Here is an 18,144-nt window from a genome sequence, read left to right as displayed (position 1 = left end):
AGGGTAAATTTCCGTTCCGTTTTGAAAATCGACCAGTCACATTGATACAAGTTTTTTGTTTCTTTTGCGGGTCATTGATACAAGCTTTTTGGTATATCTAATCATTATTGGAACGCAATAGGTTCTGGCATGCATGGTTGTTAGGTGCATGAGAGGGTGCGCTGTCAAAATCTTTTGTATCTGAAAGGAACCTATGGCTATGAGCAAATGGTGGAAGTATTTGTGTATGGCTATTATAACCCAGAGAGCTCCAGCGACAGCGAGCTCGCTATCTCGATCCTTCGTGCCAATTGGGATCTGAGCGAAAAACCTTTTTCTTTCGAATACGCAACCGAATACAATAGTCCTTGGCCCTTCTACGCTGGTCACTGGAGATCAACATGGATCGAGTCGTGTGTGCCTTGGCCCATCTACGGAGGAGAAACGCAGGTCTTGACGCAGCGGCATCTGCACTCGCGGCATCTACGGCGAGACGACCTTCACGATTCACACAAGTTAACGTGCTACTCAGATTGTATGTTGGCACTGGACTTCATGCCGCAACATATATGCGTATTTAGAGACACACTCTGACTCAAACAAGGACAAGCTCCAGGCTGACAGTATGCTCTAACGCATGCTTCAATCACCGACGCGTGCAGAGCTAGCCGTGCACTGGCGTCCATGCAAGTGGCCATGCACTGGAGCTTTCACACGCGGATGTGTTAAAGCCAACCACCCCACCCGTCTAGCTGCGCACATATTTAATGCAGTACACCCCCCACAACGCTGTAGATGAAACAAGCTCCATTGCAAACCACATCGAAGGTTTCCCGATCTCTCCCGGCGACGCCGCAGGCAGGCTCTGGCGCACAGCAAGGTAAGATCTCGATGACATCTCTTGCCACGCTCTCACTACCTCCCCACACTTTGCCTAACCCCACGGCACATGTCGACGGACAGGCTTTGAATCAAATCGATGGGCGGAGAAGTTCATCAAGAACGGGGCAACCAGCAAGACACAGGCTTTGAATCAACTCCGGTCATCATGAACAGAAAGAGAATGCAGCATCATGAACAGAAAGAGAATGCAGCACGGAGAACCAGCAATCCAGACGGGATCATCAAGCAGGTCCGGCACATCACACACATCTTTTTTTTTGCATGGTAATACGTGTCTCATTCATGTCATAAAGAACAAAGTACAAGTTACGTAAAGACCGACATGACAAAACTGAAAAGATAGCAGAACATCTTTGAGCTTGACACCAACGCACGTCACCTGCCTCCGGCACCACCACAGTAGCCACCGAAGAAAAGAATGACGAATCACCTTCTCACCCGAGCTCGACGCGGCTCCATCGCTGATATGCAGCTTTGCGGACCTCCAAGGTGGCTCACCAAAAGTGAAGCCCTTACCGTTGAACGAATCAGACCAGGGCAACACCCCGGACACGCCATCCAACTCCAGATCTAGCATCCCACCACGACTAAAACGCCGAAGGAGGAAACCATATCTGCCATCCACGAACCACGAGCCCAGCACATGCTCCGTCTTCCAGATGTCGTCGATGTAGACCACAATCTGCATCTGCTCCTGGACTACCTCCCAAGCTTCGCGCCGACGCTGGAGCAAACGCCGTCGTAACGGCGGAGCTCGAGGACACAGGTCCACCACGAGGATGCCGCCGCCGCCACACCATCCTTGCTTGAACAGACTGGTTTCCAAATCCATCCCCAACAATAGGACCGATGGCCTCGTTAGGAAAGAATCCGAAAAATCTTTATTCAGCGTTGTCATCGTCACCGCCGAAGCAAAGACGATGAACAACCTAAAAACCTAGACTACGAGAGAGTAAAAACGATCCACACGCGTGGATCCGGCGACCCCCCCTCACCACCGACGACCGAGGTCGCCGGCGGAGGGGAGCCGCCGGAGAGCGGCGTTGGAAGACCGGCCTCCACTGGCGGCGGCTAGGGTTCCAGCCGCCAGGGACGAGAGGAAAACTCAGCGTTGGCGTTTAGATCCAACACATCACACACATCTAGAAAACCAAATTGGGCCCACGTGGTAAAAACAGTACGGTATTGCATGCCTGGTGCTTAAGTCATACACGTACCGCACGGAACGAGCCCTACATAAGCAGCGCGGCCAAAGTATTCCTTTGTATATGACGATGTATGCTTCCCTTTGTCATTCCCCGATTATTAATGCGCACATCATCTCGACGCAGCCTGCGGCCAGATATCTGCGCGCAGGAGCAATGCTACACTTACGTAAAGGAGCTACTTAAGTTCACGTATCAGCCAACGTGGAACAATAGGATTGGTGTTTAGGGGAGTGAGGGGCCCACCCCCTAAAAATCAGGGGGGTGTTTAGATTAGTTTGGAAAGTTTCGTAACCTTACGTATAGTCTTTCGTAGGTTTAGCATTTTCTACGCGCAGATGCCGCTGCGTCCAGAACGTCCACACTCATCTACGGAGGTGCCTTTTAACTTGCTCATTCCTGTCGCCGCCGCCGCCCCTCTCCCCGTCTCTGCCCACGAGGTGCCTACCGACGCGGATGGCGATGACGACGACGACGAGGTGACGTTCTCGTGCGGTGTAGCTCTGACGTGCGACGGCAAGGTGCAGATCTCTCGATAGGTGGTAACATGGAGAAGATGGGAGGTGCTCCCGGCCAGATCTGAGGGCGCCCGTGACATCTGTTGCATATCTCGCATGAGGAGTCGGTGGAGAATTGATGGCATCGCCGCCGGCTGCAGCAATCCACCATTATCTGCAGCTGCCATCTCTCGGTGAGGTAGTCATCATCCAGATTCAGGTTGTACTGTTGCTAATTAGGCATGGTTCTTTTCTAATCTTCAATTCCCATATCAGTTAGACGTAGTTGATTTCTATCTATGGATCCTTTGCCTTTTGTACTAGCAAATAAAACCAATTGATTGATTGTTTCCATGGAACACAGGTTTCTAGTAATTCTCTATGTTTTTTCTCTGCGTAAAGCAAAACATACTGAACTCAATTGATTGATTGTGGAACTCAATTTTTTTGTGGAGGACAGAGTTCTCCTGATTTCTCTGTTGCAATTTTTCCAAGGCTGACAGAAAGGAAACTATACTGATTCTCCATGCAAGTAGTGATTTCTTCTTTGTTTATGCTTCTTTGGTTCATTAAGTTCATTGGAGTGTGGCACATGTGCTTATCCATTCATGAATCTTGATCTTTCATGTGCCCAGATTTTGAAACAGTTCTTTGTGTGAAATTAAGCATTCTTTTTTGCGAGAATTGTTGTTGAAAATAATGTACCCTAAAAAATTAAATGAAAAAAATGCACACTAAAAAATCAACATTTGATTATTTCTTGCCACAAGAGATCATTGGGTTATTTGTTCAATGATTTATGTTATAATGAACCAAAACTTTTTGGCCAATCTGATGTAGTTCTCAACGGAAAGGATTTTTTTTTGTTAATTTGGCTAAAGACTGCTTCAGGTAAATGTCCGGTTCGACTACTTCTGGCCAAAACCTAAATATTGTTAATTATGCTGGTAGTTGTGTTTAATCGATTCAGACTTGTCTGGATTGTGCATATAATGGGGGTGAGAGATTTTGAATGTAGTGGGAATAGAGCATGGTAAAGATTTGTGCTGAACAAATGTAAGTTTGAGAGACAACCAATCAGTAATAGCAAATTCTTATTAGTAGTTTAACTTGTGGATAAACTTATGTTGACCTGTGGAAAGAACCACTTCACCAATGGAGAAGTGAAGACATGGCCGTCGGTTGCAGCGATCCACCACTACCTGCAGCTCTCGTCTCTCGGCGAGGTGGTCTTCGTTCAAATCCAGGCTGTACTGTTGATAATTTGGCCTGGTTCTTTTCCAATCTTGAATCCCCATATCAGTTATATGTTGTTGGTTTCTATTCATGAGTTCTTTTGCCTTTTGTACTATCAAATAGAACAATTGATTGATGGTTTTCATTTTTTTGCATGGTAATACGTGTCTCATTTATATCATAAAGATTAAAGTACAAGTCACGTAAGGACCGACATGACAAAACTGTAAAGATAGCAGAACATCTCTGAGCTTGACACCAACGCCCTTCACCTGTCTCGGGCACCACGACAGCAACCACCGAAGAAAAGAATGATGAATCACCTCCTCACTCGAGCTTGACGCGGCTCCATCGCTGATATGCAGCTTTCCAGACCTCCAAGGTGGCTCACCAAAAGTGAAGCCCTTACCGTTGATCGAATCAGGCCGATGCAACACCCCGAATATGCCATCGAACTACAGATCTGGCACCCCACCGCGACTAAGACGTCGCAGAAGGAAACCATACCTGCCATCCATGAACCACGAACCCAGCACATGTTCTGTCTTTCAGATGTCGTTGATGCAGACCACAATCTGCATCCGCTCCTGGACTACCTCCCAAGCTCTGCACTGACGCTGGAGCAAACACCGTCGCAACGGCAGAGCCCGAGGACACAGGTCCACCAAGAGGATGCCGCCGCCGCCACACCATCCTTGCTTGAACAGACTGATTTCCAAATCCATCCCCAACCATAGGACCGATGGCCTTGTCAACGAAGGATCCGAAGAATCTTTATTCAGCGCTGTAATCGTCGCCGCCGAAACAAAGACGATGAAATAGCCTAAAAATCTAGACTACGAGGGAGTAAAAATGATCCACACACGTGGATCCGGCGACCCCCTCACCACCGACGACCGAGGTCGCCGGTGGAGAGGAGCCGCTGGAGGACGGTGCTGGAAGATTGGGCTCTCCTGGCGGCGGCTAGGGTTCCAGCCGCCAGGACAGGAGGAAAACATTGATGGTTTTCATGGATCAAAGGTTTCTTGTAGTTTTCTTGTATATTTTTCTGTGTGAATTAAACATACTGAACTTGAATTGTTCTTTTTGTGGAGGAATGTAATACAGAGTTGCAGAATCCATATTTGCATGTTTCATACTTGTATCCAGAAATCTGAATGGTATTATGTGGCTGTGAATTAAATCCTCATACTGGTTTTGAATTTAACTTCTTTGTTCAGAATGATGTGCATAACGGTTGATATGTTCATACTAGTTTCATGCTTGCAATGTGTCTACTACGGATTGTGCACGAGTGCATTTAACCTCTATTATTGTGGCCATGAGATCTGACACTTGAATCTTTGTATCTTGTTTTTGAATTTAACTTTTTGGTTCAGTATTCTGGAGGAAGCTATCTCCATGGTTCTTGCCTGATTTTTTCTTGTAAATCCTCCTCCCTAGAAAGATATTATTACCAATCATTTTTTCTTTCAAAATCATGATCTGTTCATCTAAAGTGCAAACTATCTATGCATAAGATTATCTAGTGACAATCATTTTTGAAACTGGACTTCTTCCTGTGCAGGTCATGTGTCTTTGTGCAAAATAATTTTTGTAATGGCCAAATAAGTTGTGCATGAGAAATGTCGAACTCTGCTAATTTCGTTTATTCTGCTAGTTTGTGCTGTCCAAATGCTACTGGCAATTTTAATTGCAGCCTTGATAAACAACATCTCAATGCATCGGGTAATTTTTGTGGCACGACACATTTCTTGGTCATGGTTGTTGATCTGTAGCTATTAAATACTTCCTCCGTTCCTAAATGTAAGTCTTTGTAGAGATTTCACTATGGACTACATACGGAACAAAATGAATGAATCTACATTCAAAATGCATCTATATACATTCGTATGTGGTTTATAGTAAAATCTCTACAAAGACTTATATTTAGGAACGGAGGGAGTAATATGTCAGGGATATGAGCCACCTTTCCAGAGTTCTGGGCGGTGATGTGGGTCCATGCACTTTGCTAATTGGGTTAAATACATCCATATACAGCCTGCCAATATAGCAGAAGTCTGGATAACGAGGAGGCTGGATGGTAGGGATACCGAGCTCCCTGTCGCCCGAGCTCCAAAACTATTTTTCAACAGAGCACCATCTTTACACATTACTACTGCACAGTAGTAATTTGTACCACTAAATGCCAAACCCCACACAGTAACTCGCATAAAGGCATGCAATGCCTGTGCTTCCCCTCTCTGCCTCTCCTTCACCCCTCCACCACTGTTTCTGCTTGCTAATGTTGGAGAAGATGGTTAGGGTTATTGGTGTCTTGGTGGCATCCATTTCGGCTGCCTTTTTTTTTGTTCATCCACTTGGCATTGTGACTCCACAGCTGCTCTACAGAATCGAGAGCCTGCCTGCACCATTGTCTTCATTATGGGTGACATCTATTTCCGAAGGCAAAGCTCTCTCTAAGTGCTGCTTCTGCTCACTCCAGTGCGCAGGGTGTCTCGGGAGAAGATAAACGCGCTACACAGAAATCAAGACACGAAGCACGGTGATGATCAGGGATCACGATCACGATGAGATGAAATACAGGAGCTAGGCAGCTTGGCTCAGATTCTACTGTTAGCCAAGGTTCCATTCAGTCACTCCCATGTACTTTGTTTACTTCAATCCTACTTCGGACAAACCCCAGGCAAGCTGTTTTTTAATACTCACAAACTGTCGGATCACCAGCAGTGACAGATCTATTTATATTTTGTTGATAATAGCCTGTTGCTGCAAGTGTTTGGTTGTTTTCTATTCCGTCTGTAAACTAATACTCCCTCCGTTCGGAATTACTTGTCACAAAAATGAATAAAAATGAATGTATCTATAACTAAAATACATCTAGATACATTCATTTCTTGGACGAGTAATTCCGAACGGAGGGAGTATAATACATTTTAGGCCACTACTTCAGTGACCTAAAACATCTTATATTTGTTTACAGACGTAGTAGTATTTTGCTGGCATTGGGTCTACATACTTTCTCAGTTAGTGACATCTTTTACACAGTACTGTTGCACAGTAACAACCCCCCCCCCCTCCCTCAAAAAAAGAAAATAAAAATGACACTGATAAGTTCTAAATGTTCGAGATTTGGCCAGGGCAAAACGGACGTTTTTGTGGCGACCATGGCAAGTTTAGTTGGCAAGCATGGCAAAATTTGCCCTCGGTTTATTTTTTTGCCAGATAATTGCCGTGCTTGTAAACAAAAATTGCCATCCTCATGTCAACTAAAATTGCCATAAAAACGTCGCGTTTGCCATAGTCAAAATATGAACATTCTGGATTTATCATTTCCAAAAAATGTACAGTAACTAACGTATAACAATGCTTATGGTTGTCCCCTCTTTGCCTCTCCTCTGACCCTCCAGGCCTCCACCAGACCACCACTGTTTCTTAGGGGTCTGGGTGTTGGTTGGTGGCATCCATTTCTAAAAACAAAGCTAAGGTTGTGTTTGGTTAAGCTTTTTCAGCCAACTTCTAGCTTTTCAAAGCTAGAAGCTAACCAAAGGGTGAAAACTAGAAGTTGTAAAAGCTACCAGATTTTCGTAGTGTAATTTCGGAGCGGGCGTTACCCCAACTTCGGACTGGTATTTTTAGCTATCCCCTGCTAGTTGGCATGTATTTACCCACCGTTGCCACTCCGAAGTGGAAAACGGTTCGGGCTGGTCAAGGGCAGCCCACGAGAGGACGCCTCATTGAGACCAGCTCCTCTGCTCGATCCCCATCGACACCAGCGGCAGCTAGGGTTCCTAGCCGCCGCCAGCGCCGCTGCCGCCCCTCCGCCGCCGCTTGCCAAGCTGTCGGCGCCGCCTCCGCCTCCGCCTCCCCGCCTCGACCTCCTCCCTCCTCCGCTGCTCTTCTTCTGCCTCCCCGCCTCTCCAAGTCGCGCGGGAACCAGCAAGGCCGCCGCCCTCCACCGCCGTGCGCGCTGCCGCCGGCAACGTCTCCGACATCCCCGCCGCGACCTCTTCCCTCCAGTCTTGAAGGTAGCTGCTCCCTTTCCCCCACTCCCCATTCCCCTCCCGTCTCCTGTACACGTGCTGTTGCAGCGATTGAGATTGTGGCGATTGAAGTAGCTGCTCCCTATATCAAAAGTATTTCTGTTAGTGATGAAATGGATGATTGTGGCAATTTTTTGCTAGTATTGCTGCAGCTGAACATTGTTGTATGTTCCTGTACATTGGATGATTGTGTACTGTTTAGTTCATTGTATGATAGTATTGCTGCACAATTCCTTCCTAAAACATATATATTGATCTATTGCTATGTAATTATTTTGCTTGATTGAAGAATGACTGAAAAAGCGGTGTGGGATGATGCACATCTGAAGAAACTCATAGATATATTCAGAGAAGAGGTTGAAAATGGGAATAGGCCCATAAGTTATTTAAATAAGAAGGGTTGGAAGAATGTTTTGGAGAAATGGGAAGCAAGAACGGGAAAGAAGTATCCCAAGGATAAATTCAAGAACAAATGGGATGCAATAAAAAGTGACTATACTTTATTCATGGAGTTGAAAAATGAAGCAACCGGGCTTGGATGGGATGATGCCCAAAGTATATGAAAGTTGAGTAATATCGGCATGGAACAATAAAAAATTATAGATATGACGGAGACGTATCAGCATCCCCAAGCTTAATTTGTGCTCGTCCTCGAGTAGGTAAATGATAAAAATAATATTTTTTGATGTGGAATGCTACCTAGCATAATCTTGATCATAAGTATAATCATGGCATGAATATTAAGACACGAGTGATTCAAAGCAATAGTCTATCATTTGACATAAAAGCAATAATACTTAGGGCATCCCAACAAACAATCATATCTTTCAAAATATCCATACTTCAGAAAGTTATCCCTACAAAATCATATAGTCTTGTATGCTCCCTTTTCTAAACACAAGGTACCCCTCATGCTTGTCCCGGTGTCAGCCAAGCAATTGTTTCATACTTTAGTATTCTCAAACCTTTTCAACTTTCACGCAATACATGAGCGTGAGCCATGGATATAGAACTATGGGTGGAATAGAATATGATGGTGGAGGTTATGTGGAGAAGACAAAAAGGGAGAAAGTCTCACATTGACGTGGCTAATCAAAGGGGTATGGAGATGCCCATCAATTGATGTCAATGCGAGGAGTAGGGATTGTCATGCAACGGATGCACTGCTACCTCTTGAGCACTGCGTTGGATTTCCTCGAAGAGGAGAGGATGATGCAGCAAAGTAGCGTAAGTATTTCCTCAGTTTTTTAGAACTAAGGTATCAATCCAGTAGGAGACCACGCACAAGTCCCTCGTACCTACACAAAACGATAGCTCCTCGCAACCAACGCGATTAGGGGTTGTCAATCCCTTCACGGTCACTTACGAGAGTGAGATCTGATAAAGATGATAAATAATATTTTTGGTATTTTTGGTATATAGATGCAAAGTGAAAAGTAAAAGGAAAAGTAAAAACAAAGCAAGTAATAAAGTAATAGAGATTGATATGATGAGAATAGACCCGGGGGTCATAGGTTTTACTAGTGGCTTCTCTCAAGAGCATAGATATTCTACGGTGGGTGAACAAATTATTGTTGAGCAATTGACAGAATTGAGCATAGTTATGGGTATATCTAGGTATGATCATGTATATAGGCATCACATCCAAGACAAGTAGATCGAAACGATTCTGCATCTATTACTATTACTCCACTCATCGACCGCTATCCAGCATGCATCTAGAGTATTAATTTAAAAACAGAGTAACCCCTTAAGCAAGATGACATGATGTAGAGGGATAAATTCATGCAATATGATAAAAACCCCATCTTGTTATCCTCGATGGCAACAATAGAATACGTGCCTTGCTGCCCCTTCTGTCACTGGGAAAGGACACCGCAAGATTGAACCCAAAGCTAAACACTTCTCCCATTGCAATAACTACCAATCTAGTTGGCCAAACCAAACGGATAATTCAAAGAGACTTGCAAAGATAACTCAATCATACATAAAAGAATTCAGAGAAGATTCAAATATTATTCATAGATAAGCTGGATCATAAACCCACAATTCATCGGTCTCAACAAAAACACCCCAAAAAGAAGATTAAATCGAATAGATCTCCACGAGAGAGGGGGAGAACATTGTCTTCAGATCCAAAAAGAGAGAAAAAGCCATCTAGCTACTAGCTATGGACCCGAAGGTCTGAAGTAAAGTACTCAGACTTCATCGGAGGGGCTATGGAGTTGATGTAGAAGCCCTCCATGGTGGATGCCCCCTCCGACGGTGCTCCGGAACAGGCCCCAAGATGGGATCTCATGGATACAGAAGGTTGCGGTGGTGGAATTAGGTTTTTGGCTCCCGTTCTGATTGTTTGGGGATACATAGGTATATATAGGAGGAAGGAGTACGTCGGTGGAGCAACAGGGGGGCCACGAGGCAGGGGGCGCGCCCTAGGGGGGGCGCGCCCTAGGGGGGGTGCGCCCCCCACCCTCGTGACCGCCTCTGTTACTTCTTGGAGTAGGGTCCAAGTCTCCTGGATCACGTTCGGTGAGAAAATCACGTTCCCGAAGGTTTCATTCCGTTTGGACTCCGTTTGATATTCCGTTTCTTCGAAACACTGAAGTAGGCAAAAAACAGCAATTCTGGGCTGGGCCTCCGGTTAATAGGTTAGTCCCAAAAATAATATAGAAGTGGAAAATAAAGCCCAATATAGTCCAAAACAGTAGATAAAGTAGCATGGAGCAATCAAAAATTATAGATACGTTGGAGACATATCATGCACTAAGAGCTATAAGTGTATGAAAGCTCAACAAAAGAAACTAAGTGGGTGTGCATCCAACTTGCTTGCTCATGAAGACCTAGGGCATTTGAGGAAGCCCATCGTTGGAATATACAAGCCAAGTTCTATAATGAAAAATTCCCACTAGTATATGAAAGTGATAACATAGGAGACTCTCTATATGAAGAACATGGTGCTACTTTGAAGCACAAGTGTGGAAAAAGGATAGTAACATTGTCCCTGTTCTTTTTCTTTTTTCCTTTTTTCCTTTTTTTCTTTTTCTTTTTTTTGGGTGGGCTTCTTTGGCCCCCTTTTTTATTTAGGCTTCTTTGGCCTTTTCTTTTTTTCATGGGGCGATGCTCTATAATCATGATCATCACACTTTTATTTACTTACAACTCGATACTGGAACAAAGATATGACTCTATATGAATGCCTCTAGCGGGTACCGGGATGTGCAACGATCTAGCATAGCAATGACATCAAAAAACAGACAAGCCATGAAAACATCATGCTAGCTATCTTACGATCATGCAAGGCAATATGACAATGAATGCTCAAGTCATGTATATGATGATGATGAAAGTTGCATGGCAATATATCTCGGAATGGCTATGGAAATGCCATGATAGGTAGGTATGGTGGCTGTTTTGAGGAAGATAGAAGGAGGCTTATGTGTGATAGAGCGTATCGTATCACGAGGTTTGGATGGACCGGCGAAGTTTGCACCAACTCTCGAGGTGAGAAACGGCAATGCACGGTACCGAAGAGGCTAGCAATGATGGAAGGGTGAGAGTGCGTATAATCCATGGACTCAACATTAGTCATAAAGAACTCACATACTTATTGCAAAAAATTATTAGCCCTTGAAACAAAGTACTATGCGCATGCTCCTAGGGGGGAGGTTGGTAGGAGTTAACCATCGCGCGCCCCCGACCTTCACGCAAAGACAAGCAATCAAAATACAATGCGCACCAATTTGGTTACATAATTAGTAGACCATACGTGCATGCTTCGGGAATCACAAACCTTAACACCAACATCCTTACTAAACACAACCATCTACTAGTACCTCCCACATATTATCATCACTATATCACAAAACTATTGCAAGGAATCAAACATATCATATTCAGTGATCCACAAGTTTTATGTAGGATTTTATGACTAACCATGTGAATGACCAATTCCTATCATCTCTCTAAACAGATATAAGTGAAGCAAGAGAATTTAATTCTTTCTAAAAAAAGATATGCCCACGCTCTAACAAATATAAGTGAAGCAAAAGAAAATTCTACAAATGGTGGTTTTCTATGTGAAGAGAAACGGCAATCCAAACTTCAAATGATATAAGTGAAGCACATGAAGCATTCTATAAAGCCATACTCAAAAAGATTTAAGTGAGGTGCAATGAGAATTCTATAAATCAACCAAGGACTATCTCATACCAGCATGGTGCATAAAAGAAAAATGAAAACTAAATGCAAAAGACGCTCCAAGACTTGCACATACCGCATGAACGAAACGAATACGAAAACATACCGATACTTGTTGAAGAAAGAGGAGATGCCTTCCGGAGCATCCCCAAGCTTAGACGCTTGAGTATCCTTGAATATTTACTTGGGGTGCCTTGGGCATCCCCAATCTTGAGCTCTTGCCTCTCTTCCTTTTCCTCATATTGAAACTTCCTCGATCAAACACTTCATCCACACAAAACTTCAACAGAAAACCCAGTAAGATCCGTTAGTATAATAAAGCAAATCACTACTCTAAGTACTGTTTCAAATCAATTCATATTTTGTTTTTGCATTGTGTCTACTTTAATATAGCTTTTCCATGCTTAATCCACTGATAGAAATTGATAGTTTCATCAAAACAAGCAAACTATGCATCAAAAACAGAATCTGTCAAAAATTGAACAGTCTATAGCAATCTGAACATTCACCATACTTCTGGTACCTCAAACAATTTACCAAAATTAGGAAAAATAAACAATTTGTACAGCAAGACAGTGCAACAAGAATCAGGACCGTTTGACGTTCCAGCACAAAATGTAAAATCACGCACTACAGCCAAAGTTTCTGTCCTGCACCGTACAAACCAACAAGCATTGTAAACATCCTAAAGGCAAACCTTAGCACATTATTTTTATAATACACTGGAATTTTACAAGGGAATAATTATTTTTGTTGAAAAGTTTCTGTAATTAAGATTCACAAAGTTTCTGTGAGCATGAACAAAGTTCAAGGAGATCTCCCACTTCAATAGTGCTTGTCTTTCTCACTTTCACTTTCCTTTTTGAAAAGTTTTGGGTTCCCCTATTTATTTGTTTGTTTTTAGACTATATAAAAGCACTCAACAGAAATAAATGACTCTCTAAAACTTCCGGGTTGTCTCCCAGGCAGCGCTTTCTTTAAAGCCATTAAGCTAGGCATATAGTGCTCAAGTAATGGATCCACCCGGATCCCAAGGTATATCAAAGCCAATTTTAATTAACAATGATTTGTAATTTAGTAGTGAGCACAAAATAACATATGTCATGCAAAAATAAAGTCTAACTCTCTTCTTATGCATCGGCATGTCATAAAAGAATAATTAAAGGCCAATGCATAGTATAAGCAGTTTCTTGCAATTCTATCATATTGGAAACATAGAGAGGTGGAGTTGGAGTTGCAGCAGATGCATATTATATCTATCAAAATCATCATGTGCAACGGTAAAAGGCAACCCATCAATATAATCCTTAATAAGCACAAACTTCTCCGATATAGTGTAGTTGGAGAATTCAAAAAGATAATAGGACTATCATGCGTGGGTGCAATAACAACAATTTCATGTTCAACATAAGGAACTATAGCAAGTTCACTCCATAAGCATAATTCATATTGGCATCTTGGCCACAAGCATAGCAAGCATCAACAGAAAGGGATATTTCAAGAGAATCAACTTGATCATAACAATCATCATAGTAATCATCATAGCAATCATCCTTCGGTAAGCACGAAGGGAATTTAAACAATGTATGAGTTGAAGAGTTACTCTCATTAGAAGGTGGGCATGGGTAGCTAATCCACTCTTCCTCCTTTTGTTCTTCGCTCTCCTCATCATCTATTTCATCCAATGAGCTCACAGTTCCATCAATTTCTTCTTCCATAGCTTCCTGCAAAATATTAGTCTCTTCTTGGACAGCAGAGACTTTCTCAATAAATGCATCAATATTGTAATTGTATTCATAATTCTTATAACAATATCTAATTATAGTAAAATTTTCGGGTCTATAAACTGAATCATCAAAATCATCAAACTCTTTAAACATAGATTCAATCTCATAAGCACCCACAAAAGCAATGAATTCTTCTATTTGCTCCACATCATAGTAATCATAGATACCATTAGCATAAGAAGCTAAGGTTTCATTATCATTAAATTTGCATGAAAACGGAAGGTGTGGAGCCTTCATCCTAGAGCAGCAAGTATAATCATGTATCAAGCATAGTTGACGAGCATACCAACGTAACATATGAATTTCATCCCATAATAGTTTCCCTTTTTGTGTCAAGTGATAATCCCTAAAGTATTCACGTTGATCCAACGTGTCTCCCATAACATAATTGTATGGGGTTTTCTCAGGATTATCAAAGTAGTACATAATATCTTGAACATAACGAGCATGGAGGGTTTTAGGAGGTTCCCCATTGTAGCGACCAGACCTCAAACAGTCTGATCTCTGTGCATTAGTGTCATCCCTGCATCGGTAATGCTGACACTCACAGTACTTGAAGGATTTATAACAGAGTAGCAATCACACACTTATTACATCGAATGTCTCCAGAGAGAACTTATTACAATAAATATGGCTTAAGGCCATCTAATAATGATAACAGCGGAAGGCTTGGAAGATAAAGTGAGTCCATCAACTCCCACGGCATCACTGAGTGAAAGATCTTGACCTAAGGCACCTTACCCGTCGTCTAAAAAGTCTGCAACATGAACGTTGCTGCCCGAAAACAGGTCAGCACATGGAATATGCTGGCAATGTAACACATAGAGAGTAATGAACAGAATAATGCTATCACTATATCACTACAGGAAACAGGTAATTTGCCGTCTGTGAATCCCAGACGGCAAAGACCTAAATCTAGACGGCAAACATTTTGCCGTCAGGAAGCAGACGGCAAACTCAGACGGCAAAGATAAATCGGCAAAGTATACTTTGCTGTCAGCTTTTCGTCATGAAGACGGCAAAGACTTTGCCGTCAGCCAACTCTGTCTTTGCCATCAAGCCCAGTAATAGCATACAGCAAAGAAACCATCTTTGCCTTCAGCTGGACTATGCCTTTGCCGTCAGCTAGACTAGCCTTCGCTGTCAGCCCCATATATCCGAGACGGCAAAGAAGTTTTTATTATTTAAAAAAAATATGGACCACAGTGCTGGTGCAGAGGTCGTACATGGTAGAAGGCATAGGCAAAATCTTTCCTAGCAATTTCGCATCAACCAGTATAAGAGTCGATGACAAAGGAACGTATTTTACATGACAGAACTAGTCTATTTACAGTACATATCCATCAGCACACACTCATCCATCAAACAAACAAGCTCTATTTCATCAACTTGTACAAAAGACCATTCTATTTGACGAACTGGGCAAATGGCCCTTGCAGCGCACGCGCCGCCGGGAGGTGGTTGACTCCGCGCCACCGGGGAGGTTGAGGTCCGCGCCACCAGTGCACAAGGGGCCGGGGAGGTGGAGGGCTCCGTTCCCCTGACATGGCCACAACCCGTCCATAGGCGATGTTGACGAGGCCGTCGAGCGTGAGCGCAGAGGAGGGGAGGTCCGCGGCAAGATGCGGGAAGAGGATCCCACGGCCGCTGTGCCCTGCTCGTCGTGCCCGCGCCCAGCCGTGCTCTGCCGTGGCCGCCGCATCGAAGCCACGCACCGACGCGGCCACCGCCCCGTCCATAGGCGATGTCGGCGAGGCCGTCGAGCATGAGCACAGAGGAGGGGAGGTCCGCGGCAAGATGGAGGAAGAGGATCCCGCGGCTGCCATGCCCTGCTCGCCGTGCCGGCGCCCAGCCACGCTCCGTCGCGGCCGCCGCAGCCAAGCCCCGCACCGGTTCGGCCGCCGCTTCCCTAGCCCGTGCCGCCGCCAAGACATGCTCCCGCGCCGCGCTTCCTTGCGCTAGTCGCCGGCCGCCGCCCTCCCTGGCGCCAGTCGCCATCCGCGCCGCTCGCCGTCCAGCCGGTCAACATCCGCATCGTGGGCATGGGTGGGTGGTGGGCTGGTCGCATGTGTGTGCGTGGGTGGATGTGAATCTTGTGCGTGTATGAGAGGATAAGGGAGACATGCAACACGTGGGTGGGTGTGGACTGCGTCCGTGTGTGGCAGGTGGGGGTGGTGGGGCGTTGTGCATGTTGGTGGGCAGGTGGGGTGATGAATGGTGTGGATCGTGCATAGGAGCAGCGGGTGGTGTTGGATCGATGCCATGTCATCAATCCGCATAGTTGATCCGCGTGATGTGCTTTCTCTTTGCCGTCTTCATTTTATTTCTACAGACGGCAAAGTTCTTCGCCGTCTTTATTTTTTTTTACAGATGGCAAAGTGCACATTTTTTCATCTGTAGAAATAAACGAAGACGGCAAAGTATTTTGCCGTCTATGTTTCGGTTTGCAGGCGGCAAAAGTGAGCTCTTTGTTGTCTGTGTTTTTTTCCGCAGACGGCAAAGTCTATTTTACCGTCAGTGTTTCTTTGCCATCTACTAATGACGGCAAACCATTTCTTTGCTGTCTGCCCGATGAAAAGCTGACGGCAAAGGCGTTCCCTGAGGGCAAATTAATTGTTTCCCATAGTGCATGCATATATGGCCGGTGGAAAGCTCTATGATTACAGTTTTTCATAAAGCCAATTTTTCCCTACAATAAAGGAATAAATTTTATTTAACTATCATCGTGGTTGTTAAACATTGAGAAGGTTCCTCCAACTCAATCCCAATTAAGCATCATCATTAACCCAATCAAATTAAATTAAGTAACATGAGAATTCACATGACAATCCAAGTACTAGATACTCAAAACATACATAACCGGGGACACGGCTAACCATGATTAGTTTATACACTCTGCAGAGGTTTGCGCACTTTTCCCTGCAAGACTTGATCTACTCCGTTGGATTTCTCGCACTACACGGTGTTTGAGAAATGGATGACCGAGACACAGTCTTTCAGAATCATTAACTCTTTAGTCTGGGTAGACAGTACCAACCTACATCCCCTACATCTACTAGTCTACCACTAAAAGAGGTCACACAACATACTCAACTATGCTAGAGTACATAGTAGCTTGTGGCTGCACACGGAAGTTTCTAGCATGAAAAATCTCATGATCCCTTTGAGCTTGGGTGGCGGTCCATAGGAGAATCACACGGTACCCCGGGATTTCCAAAAACTACAGGCAACACTGGGTTCCCCAGGTGCCTCAATCCATCGAGATGTGTATTAAAGTTGTCACCTTAAGTAAACCATTAATTAACAATCTCACATCTGTCATGGATATACTCACCCAATCCACGTCTACTAGCATAGCATAGCAGCATAAGCAAACATAGAGGTAACTCCCAAAGGTTTGATAATAAACAGGTAATAGGTACTACCTCATCTACTTCCCAAAACCCACATATTAATCAGATCCTAACCATGCAATTGTTTGAGGATTGATCTAATGCAATAAAACTGGGTAGTAAAGAGGTATGATCAAAGTGTTACTTGTCTTGTTGATGATCCGTGAAACCTAGAGACTCATAGTAGCAAGCGGCGCACTCCGGGTACTCTATCGCAAACAAACAAGCATACAATAAATACTCATCTAATGCACGGGTAAAACTCAAATAAGAGATCTAACCAGAAAGTTCAACTTAAGAACTTTGGTTTGCAAAAAGAATCAAATCAAAAGAAGCAACGAAACTCAAACGGCGAAAGAAACAAGCTTAGTTTACTAATCTGGACCAAAGTCGAATTTTATAGTAGTAAAAACTTGTTTGAGTTGGTTAAACAGAAAGAGAGTTTCGAGATGAAAGTCAAGGCGCTTGAATCGCCTGATTCCGATAAACGAGCGAAAAGTTATACTAAAACGAAAATAAGATCAGAAATCGCGATCGGAAATAATCGCGAAAAATCCGAGAAAAAGAAAAACTGACGAACAGGCTAACGAATGAACGTTCGCTGTCTGCGGCTAAACGACAAAAACCGTTCGTTAAAACGAACGTCCGCTAAATAACTAAACTGAGAAATACTGATGAACCGATCTAAAAAAAACCGAATAGTTTTTAGAAAAAAACCGAACGGTTTTTAGAGAAAAAACGGCGGCGGCTATCTCGGGTCCGGCGAGGCGGCGGCGGGGTCCGGAGGCTCCGGCGGTGGCGGCGAGCGGTGGTGGCGCGGGGCGGCGGGGCAACGGTGGGCAGCGGCGGCGGCAGCGGCAACCCGCAGGGTGGGCGGGCAGCGGCGGCGGGCGTCGCATGCGGCA

At 44.2% G+C, this 18,144-nt stretch overlaps 1 long non-coding RNA gene across 1 annotated transcript; it reads left to right on the top strand.

The window, feature by feature from the left end:
- Nucleotides 1–783: 783 nt before the first annotated feature.
- On the top strand, nucleotides 784–6,523 carry LOC119302226. The gene is made up of 3 exons (XR_005147421.1): nucleotides 784–859; nucleotides 943–1,111; nucleotides 6,306–6,523. It is a non-coding gene; the product is annotated as an uncharacterized LOC119302226 (long non-coding RNA).
- The last annotated feature ends 11,621 nt before the right edge of the window (nucleotides 6,524–18,144 follow it).

Source organism: Triticum dicoccoides, chromosome 1B (genome assembly GCF_002162155.2).
Source record: "Triticum dicoccoides isolate Atlit2015 ecotype Zavitan chromosome 1B, WEW_v2.0, whole genome shotgun sequence".
Lineage (NCBI taxonomy): Eukaryota > Viridiplantae > Streptophyta > Magnoliopsida > Poales > Poaceae > Triticum > Triticum dicoccoides.
The sequence above is the reverse complement of the archived record's forward strand: the minus strand, read 5'-3'. Positions and strand labels throughout refer to the sequence as shown.